Source organism: Triticum dicoccoides, chromosome 5B (assembly GCF_002162155.2).
Source record: "Triticum dicoccoides isolate Atlit2015 ecotype Zavitan chromosome 5B, WEW_v2.0, whole genome shotgun sequence".
Taxonomy (NCBI): Eukaryota; Viridiplantae; Streptophyta; class Magnoliopsida; order Poales; family Poaceae; genus Triticum; species Triticum dicoccoides.
Window position 1 is genome coordinate 633173154 of NC_041389.1, and position 6725 is coordinate 633179878.

Sequence of the window (6725 nt, forward strand, 5' to 3'; positions counted from 1 at the left end):
GCATCTACACAGTCAGGTACATCTTCGTGGGTTTTGGATTCTGGAGCCTCCTTCCATATGTCTTCTGATTCTTCAGTGTTGTCTTCTCTCCTACCTCTTGACTCACCTGTTAATGTTCTTACCGCCGATGGCACATCTCTCCCTGTTGCTAGTCGTGGTCTTCTTTCCACTCCATATTTTTCTGTTCCTAGTGTTTCCCATGTTCCTCGTCTTACCATGAATCTGTTTTCCGCTGCCCAACTTACTGATTCTGGTTGTTGTGTTATTCCTCGTACCGACTCTTGCTCCATTCAGGATCGTCGCACCAAGGCTTTGGTTGGTGCTGGCCCCCGGCGCCGTGAGTCAGAGGGCCTTTGGGAGCTTGACTGGCTTCATGTTCCTTCCGCTGCCACCACCCCTGCCAGCTCCCATGCTCTTGCTGCCTCTTCATCTGCGTCCTTCCAACAGTGGCATCATCGCCTTGGTCACATCTTTGGCTCTCGCTTGTCTTCTTTAGTTCGTCAGGGCCTCTTAGGGTCTGTATCTGGAGATGTTTCTTTACATTGTAATGGTTGCAGACTTGGAAAACAGACCCAGTTGCCTTATCCTACCAGTGAGTCGGTATCTCATCGTCCTTTTGACTTAGTTCATTCTGATGTTTGGGGTCCCGCTCCTTTTGATTCGAAAGGTGGTCATCGCTATTATATCTTGTTTATTGATGATTTCTCTCGCTACGCTTGGCTCTACTTCATGAAATCGCGTAGCGAGGTTCTCTCTATATACAAACGTTTTGCTGCCATGGTTCACACCCAGTTTTCCACGCCCATTCACACTGTTCGTGCTGACTCCGCTGGTGAGTTTATCTCCTAGCTGTTGCGTGGTTTTCTTGCGGAATAGGGTATTCTTGCCCAGTTCTCGTGTCCGGGTGCTCATGCCCAGAATGGCGTTGCCGAACGTAAGCATCACCATCTCCTTGAGACGGCTCGTGCTCTGATGATTGCCGCTTCTCTCCCACCCCACTTTTGGGCTGAGGCTGTTTCTACATCCACCTACCTCATCAACATATAGCCATCGACTGCTCTGCAGGGTGGTATTCCTATGGAGTGCCTCACTAGTCGCTCTCCTGACTACTCCGCTCTTCGTATGTTTGGATGTGTGTGTTATGTCCTTCTTGCCCCACGAGAACACACCAAACTGACTGCTTAGTCGGTTGAGTGTGTTTTTCCTGGCTACAGTGATGAGCATAAGGGTTATCGCTGCTGGGATCCTGCTGGTCGTCGTTTGCGCATTTCGCGTGATGTGACCTTTGATGAGTCTCGCTCTTACTACCCACGTCCTTCTACCTCGAGCTTCTCTGTGGATGATCTGTCCTATCTTTTTCTCCCTGATACACCCCGCTATGTGCCTCCTCATGTCTTTCCTCCTCCGCCTGCACCTCTCCTTCCTTCTCCTTCACCACCGACGCCATCTTCCCCATCCTCCTCCTCCACCTCTCCACCATCATCTCCAGTCCGTCGCCCTCTCTCACCATTTCCTCTCCACTATACTCATCGCCCTCATTCTGAGGATGTTTCCTCTGATGCGCCTTCCACCTCTGGTGCACCTCCTTTCACGCCTCCCCCGGTTCATAACCTCCGTGCTCGGCCTCGCCCCCCGCCTGATCGCTACTGTCCTGATCGGTATGGTCTCTCTGTCATTGCTGAGCCCACTTCTTATCGGACTGCCATGACTCAGCCTGCATGGCAGCTTGCGATGGCCGAAGAGCTTGCTGCCCTTGAGCACTCTGGCACATGGGATCTGGTTTCCCTTCCTTCCGGTGTCCGTCCCATCACCTGCAAGTGGGTCTACAAGATTAAGACCTGCTCTGATGGTTCTCTTGAGCGCTACAAAGCGCGCCTTGTGGCCCGTGGTTTTCAGCAGGAGCAGGGACGCAATTATGATGAGACATTCGCTCTTGTGGCCCACATGACCACTGTTCGCACTCTTCTTGCTGTTGCCTCTGTTCGTCATTGGTCTATCTCTCAACTTGATGTTCAGAACGCTTTCCTTAATGGCGAGTTGCGTGAGGAGGTTTATATGCAGCCACCACCGGGGTACTATGCTCCTGATGGTATGGTCTATCGACTTCGCCGCTCCCTCTATGGTCTTAAACAGGCCCCTCGCGCCTGGTTTGAGCGTTTCGCCTCTGTGGTGACTACCGCTGGTTTCTTGCCCAGTGATCATGATCCTGCATTGTTTGTTCACACGTCTCCTCGTGGTCGGACTCTGCTCCTTCTCTATGTTGATGACATGATCATCACTGGTGATGACTCTGACCACATAGCCTTTGTTAAGGCTCGCCTTCGCGACCAGTTCCTCATGACTGATCTTGGTCCACTTCGCTATTTTCTTGGCATTGAGATCTCCTCGACCTCTGATGGCTTCTACATCTCCCAAGAAAAATATATTCAGGATCTTCTTGCTCGCACTGCTCTCGGTGATGAGCGCACAGTTGTGACTCCTATGGAACTCAACGTTCAGCTCCGTGCCTCTGATGGTGACCCTCTCCCTAACCCCACTCGCTATCGTCACCTTGTTGGCAGTCTTGTATATCTTGCTGTTACGCATCCTGATATCTCCTATCCTGTTCATATCCCGAGTCAGTTCGTTGCAGCACCCACCTCTGTCCACTATAGTCATCTCCTTCGTGTTCTACGATATCTTCGTGGCACGCTCTCTCAACGCCTTTTCTTTCCCCGCTCCAGCTCTCTTGAGCTCCAGGCCTACTCTGATGCTACCTGGGCTAGTGATCCCTCTGATCGACGCTCGATGTCTGCTTATTGTGTTTTTCTTGGTGGCTCTCTTATTGCCTGGAAGACAAAGAAACAGACTGCAGTTTCTCGCTCGAGTACAGAGGCTGAGTTGCGAGCCATGGCTATGCTGACAGCTGAGGTGATCTGGCTATGGTGGTTACTTGAGGACTTTGGTGTCTGCTACTACCTCGACTCCCTTATTGTCAGACAGTACTGGTGCTATCAGTATTGCGCGTGACCCGGTGAAGCATGAGCTCACCAAGCACATCGGTGTGGATGCCCACTTTGTGCGTGCTGCTGTGCAGGATCAGACTCTCGCTCTTCACTATGTGCCCTCTGAGTTACAGTTGGCGGACTTCTTCACGAAGGCACAAACTCGAGCGCAGCATAGTTTTCTTCTCTCCAAACTCAGTGTTGTTGATCCACCATGAGTTTGAGGGGGGGTGTTAGATGTGTATAGTCTTTCATGTATATGTACTGGCCCTTTGCCCTCCTGTGAATGCAGTTGCTCACTTATCCAACACAAACCATGTAGTGCAACTTTATTTTAGAAAACTTGTAGAACTAATTGTTATGGCAAACTGAACCGAAATTTCACTAACACATCAAATTTTTGCCATGCTTGAAGGCTTATACATGTATGTACGACTTTAGGCTGAAGCTAAAAAACTGAAATTATAACCACGTCTTGTAAATTGGCATTAGAAACAAGAACTTTGTTTGCTCAGATGCTTAACAAATTAACTTACCCCCCAAATCTTTGGGCCTTCTCAAGGATTGGTTGTCCCCAGGAAAACAGACCCGGCTTTATCCATCGCTGGGGTGCAAAGGATTAGTTTTGCTTCGGATAATCGGATAGCATGCACAGAGACCAAGCTAACGTTAAAAGGATAATCACGTTTGATAAATACCTGAAATGATAATTTTTGTCATACCGTAATTACATAAGAAATATGAGACCAAAGCACCTCTAAACAGAGGACTGGCAAATATGGCATTTTTAATACCATGGAGGCTTAAATTTTGTGTGGCCTATGTGGTTGGGAATTTCGTCAAATTCCAATGAAAGCAGTTCAGATCCTCCCTTGTAAGTTCTTCTACATCATGAATCTCTTTGCATTGTTCCATTCTAACTTTGCAAACAGTAGCATCCATGAGGGTTATAATATGTTTGTTTGACAAATCATGCGCGCCAATGTGTAAACCTGAGTTCAACACCTGCTATCATATTCAGTTATTCACTTTCTCTTCTTTTATGATATAGTGTGCATCCACTCAAGCAGCCCTAAACTGGCTAAAACAAGGCTAAATCATAATCTATCTGGAAATATAAAATGTTTAGCAACAGCAAGCAGGAGCACGTTTAGGCTGTAGTATGGCCTAAAAACGGCTAATCAAATCTAAGTATAGTAAAATAGTTGTAGGCAGATCATGACATCTATATTCTTTCGGTAGCCTACCTCCAAGTATTTCATTCACTATTCTAGTAATTTATCGAGAGCAGTACTCGACAAATTGAAATTGCACTGGAGGCAAGACAAAGATCAGAAGATGTATGTTGCTTCCCAGGGTGGAGTCCCAGATTCAATTCAGTAGGAAGAACCTTGTAGGGCATAGTGGGGAGCACGTACAAAATTCCACCTTGGCAAGGCATACTACGGCCCTATAAACAAACAGGGGACTTGGGAGCGGTATTTGTGAGCAAGCCACCGCTGCCGCATTGTGCTCAAGCAAGAGAAGGGGCACGGGGGACTTGGGTGTTGTTCAATGCTGTAACAGAGGCAGCCCTCCCACCCCTGATATTACCCCCGCTAGCTACGCTGCCACATCCTGTAAACCATACTCTTTCTTCTCAATATATCGGCTCACAAAGGTTTTGCGAGCTCACAAAATAAGACTACGAATGCCAACGACACAATGAAATTCAGTGGGATGACTAGCAGATCTGAACCCCTAGCGAGCGCGATTGAATGGCTGAGGACGTCAAATCGTTGTGGGAGGATGTTAGTGGCAGCTTTACTGTTTTTTAACAAACAGTTTGTTGGTAGTGGCATCACAAAAGAGTACAAAAGAATAGATGGAAACAATATGTTCTACTTCATTTATATACAAAAAAACACTTTGCCTGCAAAAAGGCTCCTGAATATAGCACTATTCCTCTTAGTAAGTAAAAGTTGGATAGTATGTTAATATGGCTCCCTGGTAAGTACTAAAATCAAATTGAATAACAAAATTTAAAATTAGATAAATGTTGCTAGCATCAGTATTAAAAGTTAGGGTTAACAACAATTGTACCTACAAGAACTACTGCTGTAAGTTCTAACTAATAGAGCTTTTGTTCTTGCACGAAAATAGAAGTCATGATTAGACATAAGAAATGTTCACTAAGATGGGCATTCACAAAGGCAATATACTCAGGGTCGTTGCCAGTGATGATCATGTGTCAACATATAGAAGAAGAGCCCGGCCATGAGTAGAAAAGTGGACAAACAACGCCAGATCATGAGCACACGCTGAAAAACCAGTGGCAGTAGGCAAAACGCTCAAAATAGGTGTGAGGGGCTTATTTAAGGCCCATAGAGGGAGATGAAGACGGATGATCAGGAATAGAATACCAAGTGGTGACTGGATATAAACCTCCTCACGCAGCTCACCATTAAGAAATGCAGTCTTAACATCAAGCTGAGGCACAAACCAGTGGCTAACAGAGGCCGCGCCAAGAAGTGTCTGAACAATGGTCATATGGGCCACAAGAGCAAAGGTCTCATCGTAATCATCACCATGCTCCTGCTGAAAGCCACAAGCCACAAGACGAGTTTTGTAACGCTTAAGAAAACCATCGGAACGAGTTTTAACCTTGTAGACCCGCTTACAAGCGATGGGACGGACACGGGGAGGAAGAGAAACAAGATCACACGTGTCGGTGCTCCCAAGAGCATCAAGATTCTCTACCATTGCAAATTGCCATTCAGAGTGAACAACAACTTCATGATAAGAAATCGACTCAAGAACAGCAGGGTCGGCGCTTGGAAAAACCAAGGCAATGAACAGGTGGAAGCAATGGAGGACCCAAGCCATAAGTAGACTGAGACGAGGAAGATGACACATAAGAAGTAGATGGCACATCAGTAGACGCATCCACAATAGATGAACGACGAGTATAAAAGGGAGGAATTAAATGATGAAAGAATACAAGGAATCACCGGGGTGGACTCAGTTGATGGAGATAGAGAAGTCACCGGAGATGAAGGTGCAGAACCCTGTGACAAGCGAGGTGAGGAAACCATGGGAGATGGCAACATCGGATCTGCAATAGTCAGAGAAGAAGCAGGGGCAATAGGAGGGATGGGCAAGGGCTCAACAGTTACAGTTGTGATAGATGTGTTAGAGAAAGTGAGGAAAAATATATCCTCCACCGAAAGGGTCAAGAAGATGGACGCGGGTAGAAAGAAGACCCATCAAAAGTCACATCCCAAGAAATACGTATCTGACGACCAACATGATCACAACAACGATAGTCCTTGTGCTCATCACTATACTAAGGAAACACACTCGACAGATGTGCCATCAACAACCCAACAGTCTAAAGACACAACACCGGAGACGGATCCAAGAAGGCCACGTCAAACTAAGGATGAGAGATGACTAAGGTAATGATGCCACTACTGAAAAGAGCTTGTAGGCAAGGCAACAGAGGTGGAGAGACTAGTAGCGTCGTAGCGGAGGGAAGGTAAAGCCAGTCAAGCAAAACTATCTCTCGTTTGAACACCTGCATTTATAATTGTGATTGGGCCCTCTGTTAGCTGAATGGTATCAAGGATAAGCGTTCGCTCTCAGTACCTAAAAGTAACTTCCATCTCATCCTTTAAATGCACTCCTGACTGTGCTAAAATATAAACAAGAGTATTGAAAAAAGAGGTACACGATCAGATGGTTTCATGGCGGTAGTGTTAA